Source organism: Orcinus orca, chromosome 18, assembly GCF_937001465.1.
Source record: "Orcinus orca chromosome 18, mOrcOrc1.1, whole genome shotgun sequence".
Taxonomy (NCBI): domain Eukaryota; kingdom Metazoa; phylum Chordata; class Mammalia; order Artiodactyla; family Delphinidae; genus Orcinus; species Orcinus orca.
In genome coordinates, this window is record NC_064576.1 from 75563319 (window position 1) to 75578662 (window position 15344).

The window sequence follows — 15344 nt, forward strand, 5'->3', positions numbered from 1 at the left end:
CTCTCCCGTTGCGGAGCACAGGCTCCGGACGCGCAGGCTCAGCGGCCATGGCTCACGGGCCCAGCCGCTCCGCGGCATGTGGGATCTTCCCGGACCGGGGCACGAACCCGTGTCCCCTGCCTCGGCAGGCGGACTCTCAACCACCGCGCCACCAGGGAAGCCCGCCCTGTGCGGTTTTTAAAATGATCATGTAAGCATCCTCTGAAATGGTGCTACCTGGGTTTTTCATATATTGGTTCACTTCGTACATACAACACAGTGAGCAGACATTAGTACTCGCACCCTGTGAAGGAGACTAAGCTCGGGGAGATTAGGTAACTTGTTAAAAATCACCCAGAAAAGCTAATTTCCTTCACAGGACTGTTGTGAGAAGTTACATAAAGTACTAAGTGAAGAGTCACTAGCTGATTCTTTTTTTTTTTTTTTTTGCGGTACGCGGCTTCCCTGGTGGCGCAGTGGTTGGGGGTCCGCCTGCCGATGTGGGGGGCGGGTCGGGGAGGATCCCTTGTGCCGCGGAGCGGCTGGGTCCGTGGGCCATGGCCGCTGGGCCTGCGCGTCCGGAGCCTGTGCTCCGCAGCGGTGAGAAGCCCGCGTACCGCAAAAAAAAAGCAAACAAAAAAACAAAAAAAACCATTCAGTTTTATTAATTAACATATTAAGTTCCCACATAGCCTAAATAAACCTTTAACAATCCACCAGTGATTCTCTATCAAAATAAAGATTACAGGAATTCAGAAGGATTTTGTTCTTCTGGTAGAATGATCTGAGAAATGTGTTTTCCATGGTTTACAAAATGGAGGCTAATCATTTAGTAAACAGGGATGTATTATACATTAATTTTATAACATCTTATGGAAGAGTTACCTATCCTTTTCTTGGATATCGATGAAGATGTATTTATTTCAAACATGCCAACTAATATTCAAGACTTCTATCTATTGATTTAGTGAATGTTTATCAGGATTTTAATGAACTACCATCTTTTTATCCTAAAAAGCAATTTAAAATTTAGAATGATCCTCTGTCTTAGTTGAATACAAAGAATGATTCCCTGAACCCTCAACTATAGGAATGTTTTAAATCAATGGCAGACATCATCTCCATTTAGATTTTCATTGTACATTTTACATTACAGTGTCTTTAAACATCCATGGGGAAGTAGATATAAAAGATTCCCATCAAAAACCTGAGTTTACATTTCACACTATAAAGAAAAGCAGGTAGTAATTTGATAGTTGAATTATATTCATTATTGTTTTCAAATCACCTCATATATAATGACTGGTTCCTTCTTTATTCACGGCAGTGTTGACTGCCATGTTTGAATGACTGATTTTGAATAGGTATCTGGTATCTGTGCTCACTGTGAATGACTCATTTTGAGAAATCAGTGTTCAACTCATTTGAATGTTGAAATTCCCACAGAAAATCCTCTGGGAAGAATTTTTGGTTCTACCCGAACCCAAATAGTCAGACTGCTTTTGTCCTGAAACCCAAACCATGCAGCTGAACAGAACCGCCCCTGTTGACTGGGTCACAGGTGGGGCCAGCTGTCACCTGTCCACACACCCACTGCCTGGTCCCAAGAAGGCACCCTCCCATGTATGGGAGAGAGGGGGAAACGTACAGATAGGGCCAGCGGCATTGCCAAGATGATCACATTCTCGTTGTTGTTGCTAGTTAAGGTTTTTCTGGAGTGTATATTTAACTTGTTGATTTCTTTTCTCTCTGATGTGTAATTGTTGTTATACATTAACTTAACGCCGGGCAGCAGCATGAACCTACAAATCGCACTGGTGGGTTTTTGTGTTCTGCGCAGGACAAAGTTCAAAGCTCTGATAATTTCATGGTCTGAGCTCTCCTGCTGAGCGGCCAGGACCTAAAATAAACTCATCCCCACTGTGGTGTGACCTCGGTGGTGGCCTTTTGAAGACTTGGAAAGGTAGGATGGGTCCAGTCTGCCGTTTTAAAGTGAAATAGTTCTTTCGTTATCTTAATGGAGATCGGAGTTAAAGGAAAACCCATTGTTTTATTTTTGTTCTGAGTTTAAGGTCAAGTGGTAGCGTGTACCGAAAGTGAGCATTGCTCTCTTACAGAATTTGAGCGCATGTATGAGTTGCTCCCCAGGAAATAGATCACGCCCTTCAGGGCAGGCGCCGGGAATCAGTCTTTCGAAAAGTGCATTCGTTTTACATTATGTTTTGCTTCTCCAGGGGACCTACTCTGTAATTGTATTTATTACCAGTTTGGGCATTTCCCCCCTTTACGTAACTTAATATAAGCCTTTCCTAATAATGGAGACCAGAGCACCTCACTGTGACGTGTGTTTGTGGCGCTGAGTAGATGCTAGTTTGTGTGACCAAAGAATGTGCAGTAAATGCTTCTGTTTATAACTGTTCCCAGCACACATGACAGGCACTAGGTAAAATTTTATTGCTTGCTCTGTGAAAGATTTTTTTCACAAGGGATTTTATTTATTGGCAACGTTCGGCCACGAGTATGATTGTTTTAGGGGCCTATAGTTGAGATTTTTCTGATTCAAGGCTATAATTTACTCGAAAGCTACTTGGAAATCCATTCTGGAAGAAATAAACCAATGCAGAGAATTAAGGGACTGAGATGTGCAAGGGCGAAATTAAGTTAGGACTTTGATTTTACCTCTGGGAATAATTTACTTCCTCAATTTTGAGTCCATTAGTAGCCTGTCACTTTTGACATCATGATTATTGACAATTCTGCATATCTAGTCTTTGAATATGCTCTCATTTCAGAAACCTGCAGCAGATCATTGGTCTTAACATACAAGGCATGGCATTTTAGAGATCGTATGAGGCATTTTACTGAAAATTTCTGATTACCTGGATTTAACAGTTTCTTCCAGAGAAACAACTGAAATGAGAGAGCGAGAGAGACCCAGAAGTTGACTGGCTTTGAGGAATGAGCTCATACAGTTGCGGGGCTGGCAACAGCACAGTCTACGGGCAGCTCGCCAGGCTGGAGAGTCTAGCAGGAGCTGATGTCGCGGTCTTGCCCCGAAGGCAATCTTGAGGCTGAATCCCTTTCTCTTTGGTAGACCTCAGTCTTTGAAGGCCACCTACTGATTGGATGAGGCCCAACCACGTTGTGGAGGGTCCTGTCATCTGCTTGACTCAAAGTCTCCTGATTTAACTGTCAGTCATATTTTTAAAAAGTGCCTTCACAGCAACATCTAGACTAGCGTTTGACCAAATGACTGACACCATGGCCCAGCCAAGTGGACACGTGACATTAACCATCACCGCCGCCAAGTGGGGAGATATGGATGTGACAGTTTACCTGTGTGGATGATAAAAGGTTCTCTTTCCTCTACCTGCTCACATGATGTGGAGTTAATTTCAAAGTAAAAGTGGAAAATTAGAGAGCTGGGGAGTAACCACAGGAAAATTCGATGCTTCACCAGTGATGAGAAATGAGAAGTGTGACTAAGGATAGGAGGGGAGGACACGTCAAGGATATGCCAAGGTCATGTCCTGCGGGTGCAGGGGCCGAAAGCAGCCTTCAGACAGGGAAGGGCGTGCGAGTTGCAAGAGCGGCGGCGACAGCCCAGTAAGGGTGATGCCCCGGTGCCCCAGAGCCCCAGACTTGCACCCAGGCGGAAGCTCAACCACGCGCCCTGACTTAAGGCTCCAGCAGAAATGATTCTCGGTTGGCATCAGGGTCTGAGTGAGGCCGCTGTGCCCAGCCCCCTCGCTAGAGAGAAGTTACCTTTCAGGATCTTGCAGCCTTAAATTTCAGGAAGTGAAAGCAAAGCACGGTAATTGAGTGGGCACATTAATTTTCTGCATGGAAAACACAGGTTTTAGAGCGAAGGGCTCCACGGAGCAATTTGTTTGAAATGGGCAACAGAACTATTGGAAAAAATCCATCAAATGGAGAGAAAAAGAAAGCAATTCCAAGAGATAGGGTAGGAAATCGTAGTGCCTTTGGCTTCTGTGAGTCCTGGGGAAGTTCCAATTGGCTAATTTATCAAGAAAGCGATTCCGTTTCCACAGAGTCACACTTCGTCTGCTGTTCAGTTAAAAGGGCCTTGGTGTGGGTCAGGTGGGTGGGAGCGGGTTTGTGCAAACGGAGCAGAATCAACAAAGAGCTTTGTATTAATCCTTTTCCTTCGGGAGGCCCTTCCCGCAGACGCCGAGCTCCACATTGTGACACTTCGGCAGCAAACTCCTTTTTTCAGAGCAGCGTCACCTGTGCTGTCACTGGTCACAGGCGTCCAGGCTTTCAGACCCATGAATTCCTTCACTGTCCCAAGAAAGGGGAGAGTCCCAGGCCAACCCAGACCTCTTCTTCTGAGGCCTCAGGGTGTGCGGGGGCCATGTCCAGAGGCCACTGAGCTCGCTGTGGCCCCCCAGGGTCCGGTGGCTGCCTTTCTGAGTGGCCGCAGCCGCCTCTGGTTCTAGCCAGCCGTGCTGCCAGTGTCCCTGTGGCCTCCTGCTACAGAGGTTTGACAGAGGCATGGAGAACAGCCACCCATCTCCTCCCCCTGCGTTTACTTCTCGTCGATATAATTTGATGTACGTCATCCAGGTAGTGAAAGTACACTCCAAGTTAAATGATCTCCGAATTTTCAAATCGACGGCCTTTTCTCGGTACTCCTGGGTTCTCTGCAGCCATGACCTGTCGATCGACGTACTCGAAGCTCTGCCTGGTGGCCGTGCACCTGCCCGCCTGGCTCTGCCCTGCCGCTGCTCCGCAGCGCACTGAGGGCACGTCCTTCTGCATGTGGGGCTCTGGAGCTCTCCTCCCTCTCAGCTGCAGCCGTTCACTCACTCCGCACATCCCGGGACACCGGGGTCTCTTCTGAGTCAGGAACCAGTTCTGTGCACGTCTGATGTGGCAGCGGAGCCCAGCCACCAGCTCTCAGCGCCGTGTCCCCTGCCTCGGGCTCCAGGGGACGGAGTTGGTCTGCCCACTGACGGGGCATGGTGGGGCGGCGGGGAGCGCGGAGGGTGTGGCTGGGGAAGAGAGGCACGGGAGGCGGGTCTCCGCGGATTTTGAGAGGCTCCGTGGCCACAGAGGCCTCCGTGTGGGTGGGACAGTGCAGACCTGCGGAGACGCGGGCGGACCGAGGTCCCGAGCGCCCGCACAGGTTCGGATGAGAGCGTCCTGTTCTTCCTGCTGCTCCCTGAACACCCAGCTCGGAGCCTCGCACGTCCTGGGAGTTCCTTACGGTTTATGAAAGTCGGTGTGAGTCAGGGCGGCTGTGAACGATGAGGGCCTGAGGACCAGGCTGGGGAGGTTGACTTTCGACCCAGGAAGGGACAGGAGCGTGGAAGGTGCTGGCTGTGACTGGGGACACACTGTAGGACCTTTCCCTGAGGACATGGCATTGAGTGTGGAATGGATGGAGAGCAGGAAATGATCACAGCTCTCGGTGAGAAGTAGCACAGCCCGAGGCAGGGGGTGTGGCTGTGGACATGGACACAGAGACCTGGGTGTGAGGGCGGGAGACAGGTGAGGACACGGCGGGGACGTGGGGTGTTCTCAAGCCATGGGTGTGGACAGCGGGGAGGATGGGCAGCGCGAGCAGGAGACGCTGGAGGTTTCCTTGTCTCGGGGGCTGCTGAGAAGAGGCCGTGGGTCCTGGTGGAGATGCTCCTGGTTCTTAGGAGAGTTCATCCCCGAGCAGGGAAGGGGGGGGGCACACGGAGCTGGAGAAATCCCCTTGTGGAGCAAAGGGCAGCCGATGAGGAGATGGATAGACGGGGAGCGGCGCCGGGTGGAGCAGCGGCCGGGGCGTCCCAGGAGCCTGGAGAAGAGCGGGGGGTCACGGCGTCCCCGGCTGCAGGGCAGTCGGGTGGGAGGTGAGGAGCGCGCCTTTGATTGGTGCCGGGCAGTAGCACGTCGGCAGTCATATAGCAGGAGCGGTTTCCAAATGCAGCGAGGCAGCGGCAGGGTTAAACGTGCAGCAGTTCACCCCCGGACAGTCGTCTGTCGAGGGCTCCGCGCGCAGACGCGTGCTGGGTGACGGAGCCACAGCGACGGGCAGCGCTTAGGCAGCCTGGTCCCTCGTAGCGTTTCCGGGCAGTGAGGTGAGATGAGTCATCAGGGAGCGGGGATCCGTTGAGAGAAGTCCAGACGGGAGGGGTCCTGAGGACCGTAGGAACACAGGAGAGGGGCGGGAATTGGAGAAGAGAGTGTGGGAGCCTCAGCTGTGCGAGCGTCTCGTCCATCTTCCCACCTACAGGCCCACGTTTTAGGCCCTGACGGCGCCTCATGGGTCTTCGCTGCCTCTGGTTACGTGGGCTCTGGCAGCTTCCCCCGAACATGGAGAGCGTCCTCGAAGAACAGATTCTAGAGCGGTGAGACCCCAGTTGTACATGGAGCTGAAATGCACGTTATGTCGGGCGAGTGCCCGTAGACGCGGTGGTTTAAATGTGCATGTCTAGGTGTCCTGAACTTTTGTCGTTCAGAACAGGATTTTTTTTTTTTAAAGAAAAGAAAGGAAAGCTCACGTAGCTAACATCACGCTGAGATTTCTCTTTCCCTTCTGGCCTGCAAGAGCAGGGCAGGACCTGGAGAGGAGAGTCCGGGCCCTTTGCTGGAGGCGGAGCAGCCCTGCGAGAGTCGGGACGTGGCCGGCGGGGGGACGCGCCTCTTGATATCGCGGTAGTTGTTTCCTGTGGACATCTGAGTCGTTCACAGACCGTGGCGTTGGATCGCTGATTTTTCATCCAACCTCCCCCTCACGTGACTTTTGAAAAGACAGTTACTTCACGTCTTCTTAACCTGTGACCGTTTTCGAACTGTGGTCCTTTGATGACTGCATCGGTGATATTCAGACTGAGTTGGCCACTGTGCTAAGTTGGGTTTCTTCCGTGGCCGAATCACTTGTATGCTGTTTAAAAATTCTACCTGCTTAAGGTATGTGGAGTCTTGACTTCACCGGCTGGGTGTGAGTCAATGATTTCGTCTGTACTGTCCAAGGACAGCTGCAAGATGTTTGCCTGTTGGAGCAGGAGGTAAACCAGTGCACCTTGTAAGGGTGAATTACGGCTAAATTTGTGGGAAGAAGGCAGTGTAGCTTTCTGAAAGTTTCCCCATCCCCTCCCTCCAGCGCCAGCCTCTGGCAACCACTGGTCTGCTTTCAGTCTCCATGGACTTGCCTGTTCTCGACATTTCATAGAAATGGGATCACATGGTATATGGGCTGTCGAGACTGGCCTCTGTCACTTAGGATAATATTTTCAGTGTTCATCCACGTGTCGTATGTATTAGTGCTTCTTCTTTGGCCAAATAGTATTCAGATCTACGGGTACATTATATTTGGTTTATTTGTGCATCAGTGGGTGGACATGTGGTTTGTTTCCACTTTTTTAACTCTTAGGAATAATGTTGCTATAAACATTCATGCACAAGTCTTTGTGTAGACATGTTTGCGATTCTCTTGGGTAGATACCTAGGAGTGGAATTGCTGGGTTGTATGATAACTTTGTATTTGAGGAACTGCCCAACTGCTTTCTAAAGTGGCTGTGCCATTTTACATCCCCATCTGCAGTGTAGGAGGGCTCTGATTTCTCCACATCTTTGTCAACACTTGTTATTGTCGAGAACAATACGGTATTCTAGCAAACTCCTAATTATTCAGGCACTGATTATCTGTGAGGTGGGTTTTCTAGGATTTTGGTTTCTCTTTCTTTCTTTGTCTTCCAAGCAACTGACCTGTTGGTTTCACTTCAACAATATCTAGTTTCACTTCCCTGGGGATAGGAGGGAACGTGGGAGAAGTTAAACTGGTTAATGTAGGTACATATTAACACCTGTTAACAAGTTGGCCAGAAAGGTTGAAGGAGAAAGGCTGACTGTGTTAGCTTACATGATATTTTGGATTAATGTCAAGTAGCTCTCTGTAGGACCGGGGCTATGTCCTGAGGTACTGTGATAATTTGTAAATTTTGTGTCTTCTTTAATGCAAATATTGACAATTAATTATTTTCTATATTATCTGAATGACCACTGTATAGGGGAAACTGCAACTTAATTTTATTGCCTCCGTTTGCATTTGAATTTAATTTCTTGGTGCCAAGAAATTCAACTAAAGTGGCGGTACTTAATTTCATGCAGGGTTTTCAAGACACCTAAAGGGGTCTGGGGTAATATTTCCAAGAGCTTCCTGTGTTACTCAAATGGGATGAGGGGGTGTCATGGTCAGTACCTCTCCGATGTTTTCCGTGAAGCCCCCGTAACGATGGTGAGCTGGAAGACACACTCGCTCCAACGGGGTGAAGGCTTGGCGTCAAGAGGTCCTTCGCCAGCGAACGTCACTGCGAGCTGTCAACTCCGGTCTTTAACAGTCGCGGAGTTTACATTCTGTCTCGTGGTGGTCACAGAATAGATAACTGACATTTATCTTACTATAAAACCAAGTCTTAAAAAACAAAAGATCAAATAAAAATAGCTGCACCTTTCCACAGCACACTAAAAAATGCTCCAGTTTACATAGAACACATTGTTACTCCACGCCATTCATTTATTTAATAAATGTTTATTGGTTGCTGAACTAGGGATAAAAAAGTATAGAGATATTATCCCTTATTTTTTTCTTGAAGGATTTCTTTTTTTTAATCTGGATTTTTAAAAATTGATGTATAGTTGATTTACATTGTTGTGTTAGCTTCAGGTATACAGCAAAGTGATTCAGTTATATATATATATATGTGTGTATATGTGTGTGTGTGTGTGTGTGTGTGTGTGTGTGTATTCTTTTTCAGATTCTTTTCCCTTATAGGTTATTACAAAATACATACTGAATATAGTTCTCTGTACTATACAGTAGGTTTTTGCTAGTTATCTATTTTATATATAGCAGTGTGTATATGTTAGTCCTTAAAGGTCCTACAAGGTACTTGAGGAAACATCATTAGACCTGATAGAAGAAATCAAGTCAACATGAAATGCAAACGACACAGGGATGCTGTGGAGGAGATGTGGGGGCCGGGGGCTTAAGTATTCGTGACTAAGTCATTGGAGATGACAGCTCACAGCTGAAAGGACCTGAGTTTGCGTTCCAAGTTCTCATGCTGGCTCTGTGACCTCTGTCAAGCGACCTGCTCGTTCTAAGCATCCCTTTGCTTCCCCCAAGGGATCAGGCATGGTTAAGTTCTTATTGGAAATTTCTGGAACCGGGACCGTGCTGAGAGGCAGTGTGGTGTGGAGAAGAGAGAAGGTCAGGCTGCTCTCCTGTCAGTGCCCAGCTCGGGCCTCCTGCTGGGAGCCCTGGACCCCCTGTGAGTCCCAGGACCCACTGTCCTCTGGGTGAAATGAAGGTAATTAGAGCTGCGCGTGGAGCAGAAACGAGCGACCAGACTGCACGGATCCGTGGGGGCATCCGGTGTGGAATCGGGAGGGTGAGAAGAGCAGAGGGACATTTCCAAAACCTCTAGCAGCGAAGCAGGTCCATGTACCGCACAGCACTATAGCATCAATAATAGCAGCGCAGGAAAGTGAGAGAGACGGAAGGCACCTAGCGGGTAGAAAGCAGGTGCATGTACCGCACTGCACTATAGCATCAATAATAGCAGCGCAGGAAAGTGCGAGAGAAAGACGGAAGGCACCTAGCGGGTAGAAAGCAGGTGCATGTACCGCACTGCACTATAGCATCAATAATAGCAGCGCAGGAAAGTGCGAGAGAAAGACGGAAGGCACCTAGCGGGTAGAAAGCAGGTGCATGTACCGCACTGCACTATAGCATCAATAATAGCAGCGCAGGAAAGTGCGAGAGAAAGACGGAAGGCACCTAGCGGGTAGAAAGCAGGTGCATGTACCGCACTGCACTATAGCATCAATAATAGCAGCGCAGGAAAGTGCGAGAGAAAGACGGAAGGCACCTAGCGGGTAGAAAGCAGGTGCATGTACCGCACTGCACTATAGCATCAATAATAGCAGCGCAGGAAAGTGAGAGAGAGACGGAAGGCACCTAGCGGGTAGAAAGCAGGTGCATGTACCGCACTGCACTATAGCATCAATAATAGCAGCGCAGGAAAGTGCGAGAGAAAGACGGAAGGCACCTAGCGGGTAGAAAGCAGGTGCATGTACCGCACTGCACTATAGCATCAATAATAGCAGCGCAGGAAAGTGCGAGAGAAAGACGGAAGGCACCTAGCGGGTAGAAAGCAGGTGCATGTACCGCACCGCACTATAGCATCAATAATAGCAGCGCAGGAAAGTGCGAGAGAAAGACGGAAGGCACCTAGCGGGTAGAAAGCAGGTGCATGTACCGCACTGCACTATAGCATCAATAATAGCAGCTCAGGAAAGTGCGAGAGAAAGACGGAAGGCACCTAGCGGGTAGAAAGCAGGTGCATGTACCGCACTGCACTATAGCATCAATAATAGCAGCGCAGGAAAGTGCGAGAGACGGAAGGCACCTAGCGGGTAGAAAGCAGGTGCATGTACCGCACTGCACTATAGCATCAATAATAGCAGCGCAGGAAAGTGCGAGAGACGGAAGGCACCTAGCGGGTAGAAAGCAGGTGCATGTACCGCACTGCACTATAGCATCAATAATAGCAGCGCAGGAAAGTGCGAGAGAAAGACGGAAGGCACCTAGCGGGTAGAAAGCAGGTGCATGTACCGCACTGCACTATAGCATCAATAATAGCAGCGCAGGAAAGTGCGAGAAAGACGGAAGGCACCTAGCGGGTAGAAAGCAGGTGCATGTACCGCACTGCACTATAGCATCAATAATAGCAGCGCAGGAAAGTGAGAGAGAGACGGAAGGCACCTAGCGGGTAGAAAGCAGGTGCATGTACCGCACTGCACTATAGCATCAATAATAGCAGCGCAGGAAAGTGTGAGAGAAAGACGGAAGGCACCTAGCGGGTAGAAAGCAGGTGCATGTACCGCACTGCACTATAGCATCAATAATAGCAGCGCAGGAAAGTGCGAGAGACGGAAGGCACCTAGCGGGTAGAAAGCAGGTGCATGTACCGCACTGCACTATAGCATCAATAATAGCAGCGCAGGAAAGTGCGAGAGACGGAAGGCACCTAGCGGGTAGAAAGCAGGTGCATGTACCGCACTGCACTATAGCATCAATAATAGCAGTGCAGGAAAGTGCGAGAGAAAGACGGAAGGCACCTAGCGGGTAGAAAGCAGGTGCATGTACCGCACTGCACTATAGCATCAATAATAGCAGCGCAGGAAAGTGCGAGAGAAAGACGGAAGGCACCTAGCGGGTAGAAAGCAGGTGCATGTACCGCACTGCACTATAGCATCAATAATAGCAGCGCAGGAAAGTGCGAGAAAGACGGAAGGCACCTAGCGGGTAGAAAGCAGGTGCATGTACCGCACTGCACTATAGCATCAATAATAGCAGCGCAGGAAAGTGCGAGAAAGACGGAAGGCACCTAGCGGGTAGAAAGCAGGTGCCTGTACCGCACTGCACTATAGCATCAATAATAGCAGCGCAGGAAAGTGCGAGAGAAAGACGGAAGGCACCTAGCGGGTAGAAAGCAGGTGCATGTACCGCACTGCACTATAGCATCAATAATAGCAGCGCAGGAAAGTGAGAGAAAGACGGAAGGCACCTAGCGGGTAGAAAGCAGGTCCATGTACCATACTGCACTATAACATCAATAATAGCAGCGTAGGAAAATGAGAGAGAAAGACGGAAGGCACCTAGCGGGTAGAAAGCAGGTGCATGTACCATACTGCACTATAGCATCAATAATAGCAGCGCAGGAAAGTGCGAGAGAAAGATGGAAGGCACCTAGCGGGTAGAAAGCAGGTGCATGTACCATACTGCACTATAACATCAATAATAGCAGCGTAGGAAAATGAGAGAGAAAGACGGAAGGCACCTAGCGGGTAGAAAGCAGGTGCATGTACCATACTGCAATATAACATCAATAATAGCAGCGTAGGAAAATGAGAGAGAAAGATGGAAGGCACTTAGAGGGTAGAAAGCAGGTTCATGTACCGTACTGCAATATAACATCAATAATAACAGCGTAGGAAAATGAGAGAGAAAGATGGAAGGCACTTAGCGGGTAGAAAAGCACGGAAAGGAGGTGGGAATTCTGAGGATCACCACTCGGGGTCGTGGCTTTTAAAGAGTGAAGTAAAGATGAAAGCGCATTTTTTTTTTTTTTTTTTTTTTTTTGCGGTACGCGAGCCTCTCACTGCTGCGGCCTCTCCCATTGCGGAGCACAGGCTCCGGACGCGCAGGCTCAGCGGCCATGGCTCACGGGCCCAGCCGCTCCGCGGCATGTGGGATTCTCCCGGACCGGGGCACGAACCCGCGTCCCCTGCATAGGCAGGCGGACTCTCAACCACTGCGCCACCAGGGAAGCCCTGCAGCTCATTTTTAAAACAATTCTGGTTTCCTCTTTGCCTGTTTGTTCAAACACACGGATCGTCTGATACAATGTCTGGCGGTTAATGTTCAATAAATGTTATTTGCTCTCTAAAGAAATCGGCAGATGAGTAGGAAGCAGCGTATTTCAAGAGACAATAATAGGCATGATTTCTAAATTAGACTAGAGTACTGGATTATCTAGAAAAAGAGAACAGTTTGAGGAGAAAGAGTCCAGGTTGAACTAAGCAACCAGTTGCCTGTGTAGGTGGGCAGTGATCAGATATATTGGAAAAGTGGAACTTGGTTATTTAGAAATCTTAACTTTGTGATAAAACTTTTTGTTGTTTTTGTTTTTATTATAACTGCTACAAAATCGACAATATTTGTATTATAAAACAGTTAAGAGTATATGATAACAGTGACAAAAACTGTGACATAACACAGACTCAGCAGAAGGTTATAAAGATGAAAAGAGTAATGGGACAGTGGTGACAATATAGTTTAAATGTATCAAGGTACAATTTTCAAAGTGTTAAAACATGACTAGCCCACAGATCCATTGTGAGCTTGTGTGAAAGACATCTAGTTGGTGAGTGAGGGCAGGGGGCTGGGGTGGCGGCGCTGAGGATCAGAGCATTAGACCGTCTGGCAGGAAAGGTTGAAAGGTTTGCTAAGTTGGAGACAAGACCAGTTAATGCCTTACAGGCAGTAACACCGTGACCTTTTCTGCATGGCAGAAATGATCTGCATCTCTACTGGCCACAGATAATCTGCAAATGAATCTGTAACTTACCAGATCAGCACAAAATAGCACGTCAAAATAAGGCACATTCTCCTAGAGAATGAAATGGCCTTTGGGTGGTCCTGTTGGAGCCGCTGTGGTGTGAAAGGTGCCACCCTTTGCTGGGTTTCCATTTCCGGATGTTTAAAATGTGTATAAGGATTAGAGAGGGACCATTAATATCACTGAAATTACCAGGATGCCTGGGGCTCGGCGTGCACGGGGCGTCCTGGGGGACAAGCCGCCCAGTGACATGTACTCGGTTTCCTGGAAGCAGAGCCCTTGTTCTTCCAGCTCCTCCCCTCGCCCACCCCATCCTCTCCTCTTCACTTGTTTTGTTTCTAAACTGACTGTACCCAGTGTCAGGTCCTCACAGCCTCCCTGCCCCCGAACAGGCAGGGACTCAGGAATAAAGCAGCAGGCCTATTTGAGACAGATGGCTTTGCTGGTTGTTCCAGAAACAAGAAAAAAATGGCTAGCGGTCTCTCAAACCCTTTGTCATGAAATCCTTTAGACTCAGTAACAACGTTGCAGGCATCTCCCACCGGGGCCTGGGTACGTGTGGTTCGATGCCCGGTTAAGTCTGCTGAAGTGGGGTCTGGGGTCACCGTGGAAGCATCGTCCTTGTCTCATTCTTGGGGCAGCTCAGTTCACACCGGTTTCCTAAGTTAAGTCTTGCGGGAACTTAAAACTGGACGTCTGCTTCAGCAAGTGAGCAGGTGCATTTGTTCCAGTCTCTTCTCCTTGTCCTTGCTCTGCAAAGGCCGGAGTTGTGTGGCCTGTCCCACCTGTGGTCACGAGGATGTGGACACTGGGAGGTGACGGGGGCTCAGCACAGTCAGAAGAGGTTTAACCAAGTGATGACCCGAGGGCGTGCGCGGTGGGCAGCGCCCTCCCCAGAGGGCCCTGGCTGCAGTTTATGGAAGGATTGCATTTTAGGAGATGTGCGTATTTTCAGGATCACAAAACCGTAAAGGTGGAGGAAACCTCAGAGGCAATGCGTCCAGCCCCCAGGCCCTCTGCGGTCTGTGGCCGCTGGGCCGTCCTGGGGGCTGGACGCAGGTTCCCGATTCCTTGACTTTTCCTAAACTCTTTGTTCCAGGAGGAAAGCAACCATATGCTATGCACTGATCCTCCCAGAGGGTGCATACGTGAGTGAGTCTGTACTCCTTCCCCAGGAAAATCCCTAAAATTTGTGTTAAAAGCTGAGGATCCCAGGATCCTTCTACTGTTTGTGAAAGGACGTGGGTACCAGGTCATTGTCCAAACTGATCTGCAGTGTGTCTGTTCTTTTAAGATGTGGTGCTTAGAACTGAATGTATTATCCAGGTTAACTGGCCAGGGTACGGGTTAGGGGAGGGCTGGGAAAGACCGTTGCCTCTTTGATCGAGCTCGGTTCCTATCCTGTGCGTGGAGTTGAACGTACTGGAATTTCTGAGAGTCGCGTGACAATGTCGGATCACAGTGGCCACCCGGCTTTCTACATCTTTGGGTTCTTTGTGTCAAGTAGTCCCATCTTAGCCATGTATAGGTAATTTTTAAACCTAATTTTTTTAAACCGTGAATAGTTATGATGGTAAGCAACACCGTTAATAATAATATAGGAGTTTCATCAGACAGAAAGAGTAGCATGATGGTTACTAGCCTAGCACCGGAGTCAGACTGTCTATGGGTTCAAATCCTATCTCCTTTGTTTATTACTATATGACCTTGAGATAATTCAGTGGGATTGTGCCTGTAAGGTACTTCCCAGGGCTCCTGGCACATGGTCAGTGATCTGAATGGGAGCGGTTATTCTCTTTGCCCAACTCCTCTGAGCTCTTCAACAGGCATTTTGCTATTTAACCCAACTCCAACTTGAAGAATACCATTCTTTTCCCCCTTTTTCTAGATGGGGGAACTGTGTCACTTGTTCAGGGCTGTATGGCTGTTGAATCTGCAGTAGGAATTTGAACACAGGTCTGTCTGACGCCAAGTGACCGGTACAGCTGCTTAGTCCTATTAGATTATATGTTTTGTTTTTTTTTGTTTTTTTGCGGTACGCGGGCCTCTCACTGCTGTGGCCTCTCCCGTTGCGGAGCACAGGCTCCGACGCTCAGGCTCAGCGGCCATGGCTCACGGGCCCAGCCGCTCCACGGCATGTGGGATCTTTCCGGACCGGGGCACGAACCCGTGTCCCCTGCATCGGCAGGCGGACTCAACCACTGCACCACCAGGGAAGCCCTA

The 15344-nt window shown here is 49.0% G+C and overlaps 1 protein-coding gene and 1 long non-coding RNA gene across 7 annotated transcripts in view; both read left to right on the forward strand.

Moving 5' to 3' along the window:
* SPATA13 (spermatogenesis associated 13) overlaps window positions 1–15344 on the forward strand; it is a 263660-nt gene that overhangs the window by 160969 nt on the left and 87347 nt on the right. The window lies entirely within an intron of this gene.
* Window positions 590–9924, forward strand: LOC125961978 (uncharacterized). Of its 2 annotated transcripts, none has more exons than XR_007473216.1 (3): window positions 590–1942; window positions 2872–9433; window positions 9521–9924. It is a non-coding gene; the product is annotated as an uncharacterized LOC125961978 (long non-coding RNA). The 2 variants fall into 2 exon arrangements; XR_007473217.1 differs by having other exon boundaries at window positions 9612–9924.